Here is a 12,954-nt window from a genome sequence, read left to right on the forward strand (position 1 = left end):
GGGCTAACTATACTTGCTATACTGGGCTAACTGTACTTGCTATACTGGGCTAACTGTACTTGCTATACTGAGCTAACTGTACTTGCTATACTGGGCTAACTATACTTGCTATACTGGGCTAACTATACTTGCTGTACTGGGCTAACTATACTTGCTATACTGGGCTAACTGTACTTGCTATACTGGGCTAACTATACTTGCTATACTGTGGTAACTGTACTAGCTATACTGTGGTAACGGTACTAGCTATACTGGGCTAACTGTACTAGCTATACTGGGCTAACTGTACTTGCTATACTGTGGTAACTGGCGCCGCCACTAGCCACGCCCCTCCAACACCCCCCCCCCCTCCCCCCCTGGGGGGCCCCTGGAGAAAATTTTGGTCGGGACAGTGGTGGACAAAGGTTGGGGACCCCTGAGGTAGATGGAGCGCAGTGTTCAGCAGCCACTAACAGGCAAGGCCAGGTTCACTGAAGGAAAAGCTGTCTCACTGATCCTTACTTCTCACCAGTGTGAGCTCTCTCATGTCTGACAAGAGCTGATTTCTGTCCAAAACATTTCCCACACTCAGCACATGAATATGGTTTCTCGCCAGTGTGAGTTCTCTCATGATAGACAAGGTTTCCTTTAGCTCCAAAACATTTCCCACACTCCGAGCATGAATACGGTTTCTCACCAGTGTGAGTTCTCTCATGTGAGACAAGGTGTGATTTATGCCCAAAACATTTCCCACACTCAGCACATGAATATGGTTTCTCACCAGTATGAGTTCTCTCATGACTGACAAGGCTTCCTTTAGCTGTAAATTGGTTCCCGCACTCAGCACATGAATATGGTTTCTCGCCAGTGTGGGTTTTCTCATGAGCGACAAGGTGTGCTTTACTGTTAAAACATTTCCCACACTCAGCACAAAAAAAGGGCTTCTCACCAGTGTGAGACCTCTCATGTACTATAAGGTTTGATTTCTGAACAAAACTTTTACCACACTCAGCACATGGATACGATTTCTTGGCAGTGTGAGATCTCTCATGGCTAACCAGATGTGATTTCTGAACAAAACATTTCCCGCACTCAGCACATGAATACGATTTCTTGGCAGTGTGAGTTCTCTCATGTGATACAAGTTGTGATTTTTGCCTAAAACATTTCCCACACTCAGCACATGAGAAGGGCTTCTCACCAGTGTGAGATCTCTCATGTATGACCAACCTTGTTTTCTGTACAAAACATTTCCCACACTCAGCACATATATATAGCTTCTCACCGGAGTGAGTTCTCTCATGTATGGCAAGGTCTACTTTATATACAAACAATGCCCCACACTCACTACATGAATAGGGCTTCTCACCAGTGTGAGATCTCTCATGCATAGCAAGGTTTGATTTCTGAACAAAACATTTCCCACACTCAGCACATGCATAGGGCTTCTCACCCGTGTGAGATCTCTGATGTATGACAAGATTTCCTTTATCTCTAAAACGTTTCCCACACTCAGCACATGAATAGGGCTTCTTATACATGTGAGATCTCTCGTGACTGACAAGATGTGACTTTTGTCTAAAACATTTCCTACATTCAGCACATGAATATGGCTTCTCACCAGTGTGAGATCTTTCGTGTCTGACAAGGTTTTCATTATCTCCAAAACGTTTCCCACACTCAGCACATGAATAGGGCTTCTTATCCGTGTGAGATCTCTCATGACTGACCAGATGTGACTTCTTAATGAAACATTTCCCACAGGTGGAACAGGAATGAGACCTTCCAGCAGGGGGAGAACTCTGCTGGGTATGAGACACCCCAGGTTTAGACAGGTGAAGGGAGTCTGGGGGAATATTTGGAGTAACCAGGGTATCTGCAGGAGACTCTTGTCCAATGACCTCATCATCCATTGTACAGTCTGTGGATACAGAGAGACGAGTCTCTGAGAGGTTCCTGATGCCGGGACTCCGCCCTGCAAATAGAGAAACATCATCACTTCCTGTTAGAGAATTCTGAGGGGAGGAATAATTATCATTAGGGATAGTCAGTGGGATGCTAATAATTCCAAGTTGATGCAAAGTTTATGCAGATTGGAGATGGAGCAAATGCAGCAGCTGCATCTGATAAGAAGCATACAATTTGCATTGCAGTCAGAGTTATTTGCATCTCATTGGCCATACATGGAAAAGCAGGAAATTGTAGAGCTTGATGAGACAATGGGCTCTATTCACAATCATTTATCGTATGGCGGTAAACAAAAGTCAGAAACTTTCTGACGGAAATAAGACCATGTTGACATTCACAAAGTTTTCCGCAGGATTTTAATGCATGCGAAAAAGTGTGAAAATAATACAAAAAAATGTCTGCAAAAATGGTTAGATACAATTTTTTTCTTCACAAAAAAACGAAATCCACATTTTTTTTTATCACCTACTAGCCTAGAGCCTTTAGCGCTGTTTGCTAGACTCTAAAACATTTATTTTGACAGGTTTTTTCCTGCATGTTTAACAACTTTTTTACAGTATAGAGAAAATGAGAGACCGAGAGCCCAATATAGTGCAGTAATTACTGTAATGGTTGGATAAATGAAAAGAGTACAATAGATATACTCACAAACCAGGGTTACCGCCAGGCAACCACTGTATAGGCAGGTGAGGAGATTGTCCTGTCCTAACTCAGGATTAAAAAGTCACTCTCTGTAGACAGGAAAAAAAAAAGGGGAGATACCCCTCCACCAAGGGTGGATAATTGTGCAGTATAGAGAAAACAGACGCCAAAAGAGTAAAATCACAATGGTAAAACGTTAAAATATGCTTTGGAGGCAGTGGTGGGCTTACCTCCTGTAAGCAGACACTGGAAACTGTCTATTTCAAGTAAACAGATTTTATTGGTACACTCCAAAGGGGCTGCAACGCGTTTCGCAGGCGTGAACCTGTTTCCTCAGGCAATAAAAATAGAGTACACAACTGAGGACAGAGGTAGACAGTGGTGTATGTCAGAACCAAATATAATACAAAGCACTAAGATAATACAGCGTATAATAAAAGTGTGTTTGCATATGTTACAAAGTCCAACGTATATAGCCAAAAAAGCTGTAAGGGAACGATGTGGACAAACGTAATCTGATGCGTAGGGCGGGGGTGGGGGTGCGGGGGTGGAAATGTGGTCAGCAGGGAATAATGGTGAAGGCGTTAGGCATATATTGTTGGGTGAATATTAGTGGTGGCAAACAATGCAAAAGGTGAGTGGCATGGGGAGGACAATGAATAGGGGGGGGGGGGGAGAGAAAATGGGGACTGCGGTCTGTGGGGTGTAAGGCTCCCTGCACACTGCAAATCCGTTTTCAGATTCCGATTCCGTTTCCGATTTTCAATTCCGATTTTCCCTGAATACATTTAACAGAAAAACGGGTCAAAAAACGCAGCATGCAGTAAAGATTCAAAATCGGAATCGGATGTAAAAACCAATTAAAAAGCGGAATCGGAATTGCATGCAGTGTGCAGGGAGCCTAAGGGGTGGCTAACTATACAGCAGGTGGGTGGGTGCCAAGAGAACAATTGGTACAGCATATTGATATTAAAAGCAGAAGGGAGAGATAGAAGTAAAAAAACTCACCAGTATTCCGTTCAGGATACACTTGGCACCTCTGTGCCGTGGTATCAGAAAACTGCAGATGAAATAGTCGTATAGCCACGCCCCGCGGCCAATCAGGCAGCGGAGCGGGCCGTAGGGATCCCACCCGGACGTTGCGACCATTGGGTCGCATCATAAGTGTGCGCCATTGGGCATGGTGCGACTATAACATTGCATCCATGACGTGGTGAAATAATAGTCATGCGACCTTTCTGTCGCAAGTGTGGGCAGGTCTGGCAAGGGGCTTCCTGATGACGTATAGCGGTGCTAGTGCGCAGCCGCGGGGGGTTTTGCAAAGCGGGGAAGCCCTGTGGTTGTGAGGCCTGGGACAGGAAATACATGTGACGCCATCTTGTAACAGGGCATTTTGCCCAGGCGGCTAAGTTATTAAAATCTATGGATATTATCCTTATCATAAAGGTGTGGATATAGCGTACTATGTCAGACTTATTTCCATTTGTGATCTAAAATGGTTTAATTGCTTTATAAAGTGAAAGAGTGTTTACAAAGGAGTTTGTATGTTATAATGAACAGTAGACTAGTGTACTGCTGCCCTCTATTGGGCAGAAGGTGTCATGGTATTGTGTTAACATAGTCCAGAAAACCAGACAGCAGGGATTATCACTGGACATCAAAATCATAATCAAGACAACAGCTCAGAAAATACCCGGGCCCCGGGGGTCGGGTTCCAACAATAAAAATATAAACTTGCCTGAAGGCAGTGATAGATATCGAAATATAAAGCTCAAATAAACATATATGTATACATATATCAATAGTTGGTTCCCATAGCTACGTGATTTATACGGCTGTGAACATACAAGAACAACATACCTCAACAAGTATCTTAGTAAATGGCATATGAATGTATGGATTAGTATTCTTGTAATATAAAGTGGTCTAGTCATCATATGAAACTAAAAGTTAATAATAAATAAAAATAGGGTGCATCAATTCAAATAAGAACTAGAGGCATAAGAAATATTAATAAGATCATGCTCAGAACTGTATAAAACAATAGGCAAAAATTATGTAAAACAGATTAAGAACCAATTAAAAGGATATGATAAAAAAAAATTAAAAGGATATGATAAAAGAGGCGACTAAGTATAGTAAATTTGGATCAGTATAATTTTTCAAGTTGCTCGTTGAGCCCTTTGGGGTACAAGGGTTTTCAGCACTTGTATCCAAAACATTTCACGAGCTTTGAGGCGTTCAAAAGCACCCACTCTGTTCTGGTGAACCGTTTCGATAAGTGTGATATGGAACTGGCTGGGGTCACCGTCGTGGTGGGCAGGGCTGTGGAGTCGGTCCAAAAATCCACCGACTCCAACTCCGACTCCTCAGTTTAGGATTCCACCGACTCTGACTCCGACTCCACGACTCCGACTCCTCTAATTTGCATATTACAATTTTGTTGATTAAAAGTATGTAACATGAAATTCGTCTCTTAACTGCCAACGCTTAGGAATTTTACAAGACAACTGAAGTGAGAAGGATCTGTAGACTACTATATTTATTCCCTTTAGACTAAAACTAGTCCTTGGTAAGAGTACTTGTAAAAGGTACAAACCGGAACAAAGAACATCTATCAGGCCCTAGGCAATGTAAGTGTGGGTACATGTAAGAATGATGTGCAGGTACTCTGCAGGGGAATGAGGAGATTGTAAACAGACAACACCTCTGTGTTCAATGTGCACAGCATTCTCAGTGGATTCCCTGCAGCTCTGTGGGGAGTGCATATGTAGAGTATAGTACTACTGTGTAACAAAGTAAACCTGAGACAGATGAAATTAAAGTTTTATACATACCTGGGGCTTCCTCCAGCCGCCTTCAGGATAATCAGTCCCTCGTTGTCCTCCTCCACCACCTGGATCTTCTGCTATGAGTCCAGGTACTTGAGCCAGTCGGGCATAGTGCGCATGCACACACTCCGCCGCCAGGAGCATACTACACCTGTGCAGCACTATTGCGCAGGTGCAGAATGTTCCTGGCTGTGGGAGCGGCATGCGGCCGGACAGCGCTGACTGGCTGAATTACCAGGACTCATAGCAGAAGATCCGGGTGGTGGAGGACAGCGAGGGACTGATTAGCCTGAAGGGGGCTGGAGGAAGCCCCAGGTATGTAAAAACTTTACTTTTCATCCGTCTCAGTTACCCTTTAATTTGTAGTCACCAAACCAAATTTTAATTACATATTATATTATTTGATTTCATCAGCAAAGGGAGTGCATACATTTGCATAAATCAGCATCAATGCAGAATTATTTCCATCTCGTTGACCATCTCTATTAGTGACACGGCTACACATCAGGCTTTATACTTACAGCATAGATGTTATTTAGTGTATATAAGCGATTCCTGTGTACACATCATATATACAGTCACAATCAGATATGTATATCTGACCTTAAAAATACGGGGACTGCTTTATTGAAGGAGCACAAGTAACTAATTTTGATTGGTTCATTTCATTTTTGTGGACTAAGCACAGCTATTACTGTATATATACTGTATATATACATTATTTTTAATGACTATTATCTGAGAAATAGAACATTTTATCATATTTTCTATTTTAATTACAGTTACAAATTCATTAGGAGTCGGAGTCGGAGTTGGTGCATTTTTTCCCGACTCCGACTCCAGGCACCCAAAATTGCCCGACTCCACGACTCCGACTCCGACTCCACAGCCCTGGTGGTGGGTGTTAAAGTGTCGTGATACACCGTGTAGGGGAACATTTTTTGGGATATTTCTCTTGTGTTGGCCAATTCTACTACGGGCTGGTTGAGTCGTGCGTCCCACGTACTGGAGGTGGCAGGGGCAAGAAATAACGTAGATGATGAACCGGGAAGTGCAAGTAATGTGATCTTTGATCTGGCACTGTAAATGGGTTGCGTTTGATGTGAATGTTGAGGTAGTCTGGATAAAAGTGCAGGCCAGACATCTGGCATTATTGCAGGGGAAGCAACCTGGTTTTGAGAGTTTTTGTTGATTAATAGGTTCGGATAATAGGCGTAAGCGACTGGGGGCTAGGATATTGCGTAAATTGGGGGCTCGCCATAATGTGATTGCTGGTGTGGGGGGCAATGATTGGCGTAGGTAAGAGTATGTCCCATCGATTTTTTAAAATTGAACGGATTTGGGGGTGTTGGGCATTAAATCCAGGGCTGTGGAGTCGGAGTCGGAGTCGGCAATTTTGGGTGCCTGGAGTCGGAGTCGGGAAAAAATGCACCGACTCCGACTCCTAATGAATTTGTAACTGTAATTAAAATAGAAAATATGATAAAATGTTCTATTTCTCAGATAATAGTCATTAAAAATAATGTATATATACAGTATATATACAGTAATAGCTGTGCTTAGTCCACAAAAATGAAATGAACCAATCAAAATTAGTTACTTGTGCTGCTTCAATAAAGCAGTCCTCGTATTTTTAAGGTCAGATATACATATCTGATTGTGACTGTATATATGATGTGTACACAGGAATCTCTTATATATACTAAATAACATCTATGCTGTAAGAATAAAGCCTGATGTGTAGCTGTGTCACTAATAGAGATGGTCAACAAGATGGAAATAATTCTGCATTGATGCTGATTTATGCAAATGTATGCACTCCCTTTGCTGATGAAATCAAATAATTTGATATGTTATTAAAATTTGGTTTGGTGACTACAAATTAAAGGGTAACTGAGACGGATGAAAAGTAAAGTTTTATACATACCTGGTGCTTCCTCCAGCCCCCTTTAGGCTAATCAGTCCCTCGCTGTCCTCCACCACCCGGATCTTCTGCTATGAGTCCTGGTAATTCAGCCAGTCAGCGCTGTCCAGCCGCATGCAGCTCCCACAGCCAGGAACATTCTGCACCTGCGCAATAGTGCTACACAGGTGTAGTATGCTCCTGGCGGCGGAGTGTGTGCATGCGCACTACGCCTGACTGGCTCAAGTACCTGGACTCATAGCAGAAGATCCAGGTGGTGGAGGAGGACAACGAGGGACTGATTATCCTGAAGGCGGCTGGAGGAAGCCCCAGGTATGTATAAAACTTTAATTTAATCTGCCTCAGGTTTACTTTGTTACACAGTAGTACTATACTCTACATATGCACTCCCCACAGAGCTGCAGGGAATCCACTGAGAATGCTGTGCACATTGAACACAGAGGTGTTGTCTGTTTACAATCTCCTCCTTCCCCTGCAGAGTACCTGCACATCATTCTTACATGTACCCACACTTACATTGCCTAGGGCCTGATAGATGTTCTTTGTTCCGGTTTGTACCTTTTACAAGTACTCTTACCAAGGACTAGTTTTAGTCTAAAGGAAATAAATATAGTAGTCTACATATCCTTCTCACTTCAGTTGTCTTGTAAAATTCCTAAGCGTTGGCAGTTAAGAGACGAATTTCATGTTACATACTTTTAATCAACAAAATTGTAATATGCAAATTTGAGGAGTCGGAGTCGTGAAGTCGGAGTCAGTGGAATCCTAAACTGAGGAGTCGGAGTCGGTGGATTTTTGGACCGACTCCACAGCCCTGATTAAATCTAGTAATGAATTGAGGGTGGCTATCAGACATGTGGTTGACTGTTGCAGGGATTGTGCTATTTGGTATTTTGGTTTTAGCCTTGAACTTAGCATCCTTTATGAGTTTTTTGGGGTATTTTCGGGCTAGGAACTTATTAGTGAGAATATCGGATTGGGTGTGATAGTCTTGTAGGTCTGTACAGTTTTTGTGTATTCTCCGGAAATTGACTGTAGGGTGTGTTGATGGTCCAGGGTCTGTGGTGGAAGCTGTCAAAATGGATGTAATGATTAGCGTCTACGGGTTTAAAGTACGTTTTTGTTTTGATGAGATTGGATTCAATGAATAGTGTAAGGTCTAGGAATTCAATGGCAGTAGGGTGGTGGTGGAAGGGGAACTGGAGGCCGGGCCGGATTGGAATCGAGATAGTTTATGAATAGTGGAATAGAGTCGTCGGACCCTTGCAAGATGAAAATCAGGTCGTCAATATAGTGCTTGTAAAAAATATTTTGAAGAAATGGATTGTTGTGTTGCATTTTTTTTGGTGTTCTAGTAGTCCCATGGCCAGATTTGCATAAGATGGAGCGAACAACGACCCCATAGCTGTCCCATTTGTCTGATGATATATTTTATCCATGAAGGTGAATATGTTGTTTTGCAAAATGAATTCTGTGCACTGAACTAAGAAGGACTGTTGGATCGGGGGCATGGACGGATTGGACGATAAAAAGTGTTGAATGGCTGTTAGTCCATATGAGTGGGGTATGTTTGTGTATAGCGAGGTAATGTCACATGTGAGCCATAGGTAATCTGTATGCCAGGTGATGGAACTGAGCAATTGTATGAGGTGTGAGGAATCTTTGAGATATGAATCCAGAGACTGTATGGTTCTGTAGATGTTGGTCTATGAACTGTGATAGATTGCTAGTGATGGAATTAATACCGGAAATGATCGGCCGGCCGGGTGGATTGGTAAGGTTTTTATGAATTTTTGTTAAGTAGTAAAAGAATGGGGTTTTTGGTTGTGTACTAATGATAAAGTTCCTTTCATTTTTGGTGATGATATTATTGAATAATGAATTGTTGATCAGGGATTTTAGGGTTTTGTTGAGTTCCGTAGTGGGGTCGGTGTCTAAAATCTCATAGTAACATACATCTCCAAGTAGTTGGTCTGCTTCCTTTAGGTAATCTAATCTAAGACGACAATCCCACCGCCCTTGTCTGCTGGCTTGATGACCAAGTTGGGCTTGATTCACAAAGCCGTGCTAACCTACTTAGCACCTTTGGGCGTGATAAGCAGGGTGCTAAGTAGGTTAGCACCGTTTTGACAATAAGATCACGCGCAAAGTCCCGAGCGCAAAACTTTGCGCGTGCACAGCTCGGTGTGCGTGAAGTGTCGCACCGCGATGCGACTTTAACGTTGCATCCGATGCACCTATAAGGTCGCATCCGATGCACCTATAAGGTCGACCTTATAGGTGCATCGGATGCGACATTAAAGTTGCATCGCGGTGCGACATTTCGCGCACACCGCGTTGTGCGTACGCAAAGTTTTGCGCGCTGGACTTTGCGTGCGAGTTGATTTTATCACACCTCAACTGAGTTTAGGCGTGAATGGGGGCTTTTTTAACATGTGTGCTAACAGTTAGCACTGCTTTGTGAATCAAGCCCGTTGTGGTTGTTCTGTAGTGTCTTGATGGCCGATTTTAGTTTATGGTTGAGATTGGACACGGACAAGGGCGCATCAGTGTGGATCTTTTTTAGGTCATGGAGTACTAGTTGGTAAAAAGTATCAATATAGTTGCCTTTGGATGCTGTTGGATAAAAGCGTGATCTTCCTTTTAACTTTGTGGTGATGAATTTTTTCATAATTATTTCAGGGGGGGGGGGGGAGGGTTGGAGACCGTGCATAGCAGTAATGTGTCGTTATTGGTAATAATAAAGGAGGTGGGTTCAATGGTAGGGGACGGGTTCAGTTTTTTGATGGCGAAATGTTCTTTGAGAGTTAATTTGCGGACATAGGCATTCAAATCAGCAAAAATTTCGAACATGTTGGAATTATTTGTGGGACAAAATGATAGACCTTTTTCTAGTAATGCAGATTATAACATACAAACTCCTTTGTAAACACTCTTTCACTTTATAATACAATTAAACCATTTTAGATCACAAATGGAAATAAGTCTGACATAGTACGCTATATCCACACCTTTATGATAAGGATAATATCCATAGATTTTAATAACTTAGCCGCCTGGGCAAAATTGCCCTGTTACAAGATGGCGTCACATGTATTTCCTGTCCCAGGCCTTACAACCACACGGCTTCCCCACTTTGCAAAAACCCCCACGGCTTCGCACTAGCACCGCTATACGTCATCAGGAAGTCCCTTGCCAGACCTGCCCACACTTGCGACAGAAAGGTCGCATGACTATTATTTCACCACGTCATGGATGCGATGTTATAGTCGCACCATGCCCAATGGAGCACACTTATGATGTGGCCCAATGGTCGCAACGTCCGGGTGGGATCCCTCCGGTCTGCTCCGCTGCCTGAGTGGCTGCGGGGCGTGGCTATATGACTATTTAATCTGCAGTTTTCTGATACCACGGCACAGAGGTGCCAAGTGTATCTTGAACGGAATACTGGTGAGTTTTTTTACTTCTATCTCTCCCTTCTGCTTTTAATATCAATATGCTGTACCACTTGTTCTTTTGACACCCACCCACCTGCTGTATGGTTAGCCACCCCTTAGTGTTCCACTTATTATGCCTCACTCCTCCACCATTACACCTCACAGACCGCAGTCCCCATTTTCTCTCCCCCCCCCCCCCACATTATTCATTGTCCTCCCCATGCCACTCATCTATTGCATTGTTTGCCACCACTAGTACTCACCCAACAATATATGCCTAACTCCTTCACCATTATTCCCTGCTGACCACATAATTCCCTTACAGCTTTTTTGGCTATATCCGTTGGACTCCTAGTACACACCACCACTTTGTAACATATGCAAACACACTTTTATTATACGCCGTATTATCTTAGTGCTTTGTATTATATTTGGTTCTGACATACACCACTGTCTACCTCTGTCCTCAGTTGTGTACTCTATTTTTATTGCCTGAGGAAACGGGTTCACGCCTGCGAAACGCGTTGCAGCCCCTTTGGAGTGTACCAATAAAATCTGTTTACTTGAAATAGACAGTTTCCAGTGTCTGCCATTTTACCATTGTGATTTTACTCTTTTGGCACCTCTGTTTTCTCTATACGACTTTTTTACACTGTTTCTGCATTTTTCTACCGCAATCTGCTCGCTTTTGATTCTAAACACATTTTTTATGAATGCAGAAAAAAAAAGCGTAAATTACCGCTGGTGGTAATTTTGCAGTAAAAGAGAAAAAAACTTTACTGCATGTGTGATTGTGAATAGAGCTCACTGAACGCAATGTTTTACTCTTGTGACAGGCCTACATGTACATATAGCAAGAAATCTGTGCTATGTTTGTAGAGCAATTCAGCTAATCCTGTCAGATCTGACAATGTCAGAAACTCCTGATCTGCTGCATGCTTGTTTAGGGTCTATTACTAAAGCCCCATCTACACGATACAATTTTTTGTTTGATTCGATCGCGATTCTATTTTCAATGCAATTAAATCCAACATGTCTGATTGGCATTCGGTTCGATGTGAATATCATTGCAAAACAATGGTAAATCGATTACACTACCAATCAAATCAAATCGAATACCGATCGGACACGTCGGATTTAATCAGATCAAAAATAGAATCGCGATCGAATCGCACAAAAAAAATTGTATCATGTAGACAGGGCTTTAAAGTATTGGAGGAAAAGGATCTCCAGGGCTGCCAGGCAATCAGTATTGCTTAAAAGGAATTAAATATGGCAGTCTCCATATTCCTTTCTCTTCAGTTGCCCTTTAAGCCAGTGATCTGAAAATTTGGCTCTCCAGCTGTTAAGGAACTAAAAATCCCACAATGCATTTGTCTATGAATTTTGACTGTGGCTGTCACACTCCCGCAATGCATTGTGGGACTTGTAGTTCCTTAACAGCTGGAGAGCCAAGTTTGCAGATCACTCCCTTTAAGCAATACCAGTTGCCTGGCTGTCCTGCTGATCCTCTGCCTCTACTTTTAGCCATAGACCCTGAACAAGCATGGAGCAGATCAGGCGTTTCTGACATTTTTGTAAAATCCGACAAGATTTGCCAAATAGATCAGCAGGGCTGCCAGGAAACTAGTATTGTTTAAAAGGAAATAAATATGGCAGCCTCCAGATACTTCTCGCTTCAGGTTCCCTTTATTGCTTGCTGATCACTCACCTGTTCTGCCCTCTGTAACAGTGTCCTCCTCTTTATTTGTCCCCAGCATGTCACCCTCCTGTATAGCCTGCTGATCACTCCTCACGTATGTCTCTTCTTCCTCTTTACTTGTCCTAATCATGTCACCCTCCTCCATAGACTGCTGATCACTCCTCACATACGTGTCTTCTTCTTCCTCTTTAGTTGTCCTCATCATGTCATCCCCTTCCACACACTGCTGATCACTCCTCAAATATTTCTCTTGTTCTTCCTCTTTAATTGTCCTTATTATGTCACCCTCCTCCATAGACTGCTGATCACTCCTCACATACATTCCTTCTTCCTCTTTAATTGTCCTCATCATGTCACCCTCTTCCATAGACTGCTGATCACTCCTCACATACGTGTCTTCTTCTACCTCTTTACTTGTCCTCATCATGTCACCCTCCTCCATAGCCTGCTGATCACTCCTCACATACAACT

The 12,954-nt window shown here is 42.8% G+C and overlaps 1 pseudogene; it reads right to left on the reverse strand.

Annotated features, from left to right (window-relative positions):
• Nucleotides 1-371: 371 nt before the first annotated feature.
• Nucleotides 372-12,954, reverse strand: part of LOC137535179 (zinc finger protein 585A-like) — a 44,266-nt pseudogene continuing 31,683 nt past the window's right edge.

The sequence above is a fragment of the Hyperolius riggenbachi genome, chromosome 10 (assembly GCF_040937935.1).
Source record: "Hyperolius riggenbachi isolate aHypRig1 chromosome 10, aHypRig1.pri, whole genome shotgun sequence".
Lineage (NCBI taxonomy): Eukaryota > Metazoa > Chordata > Amphibia > Anura > Hyperoliidae > Hyperolius > Hyperolius riggenbachi.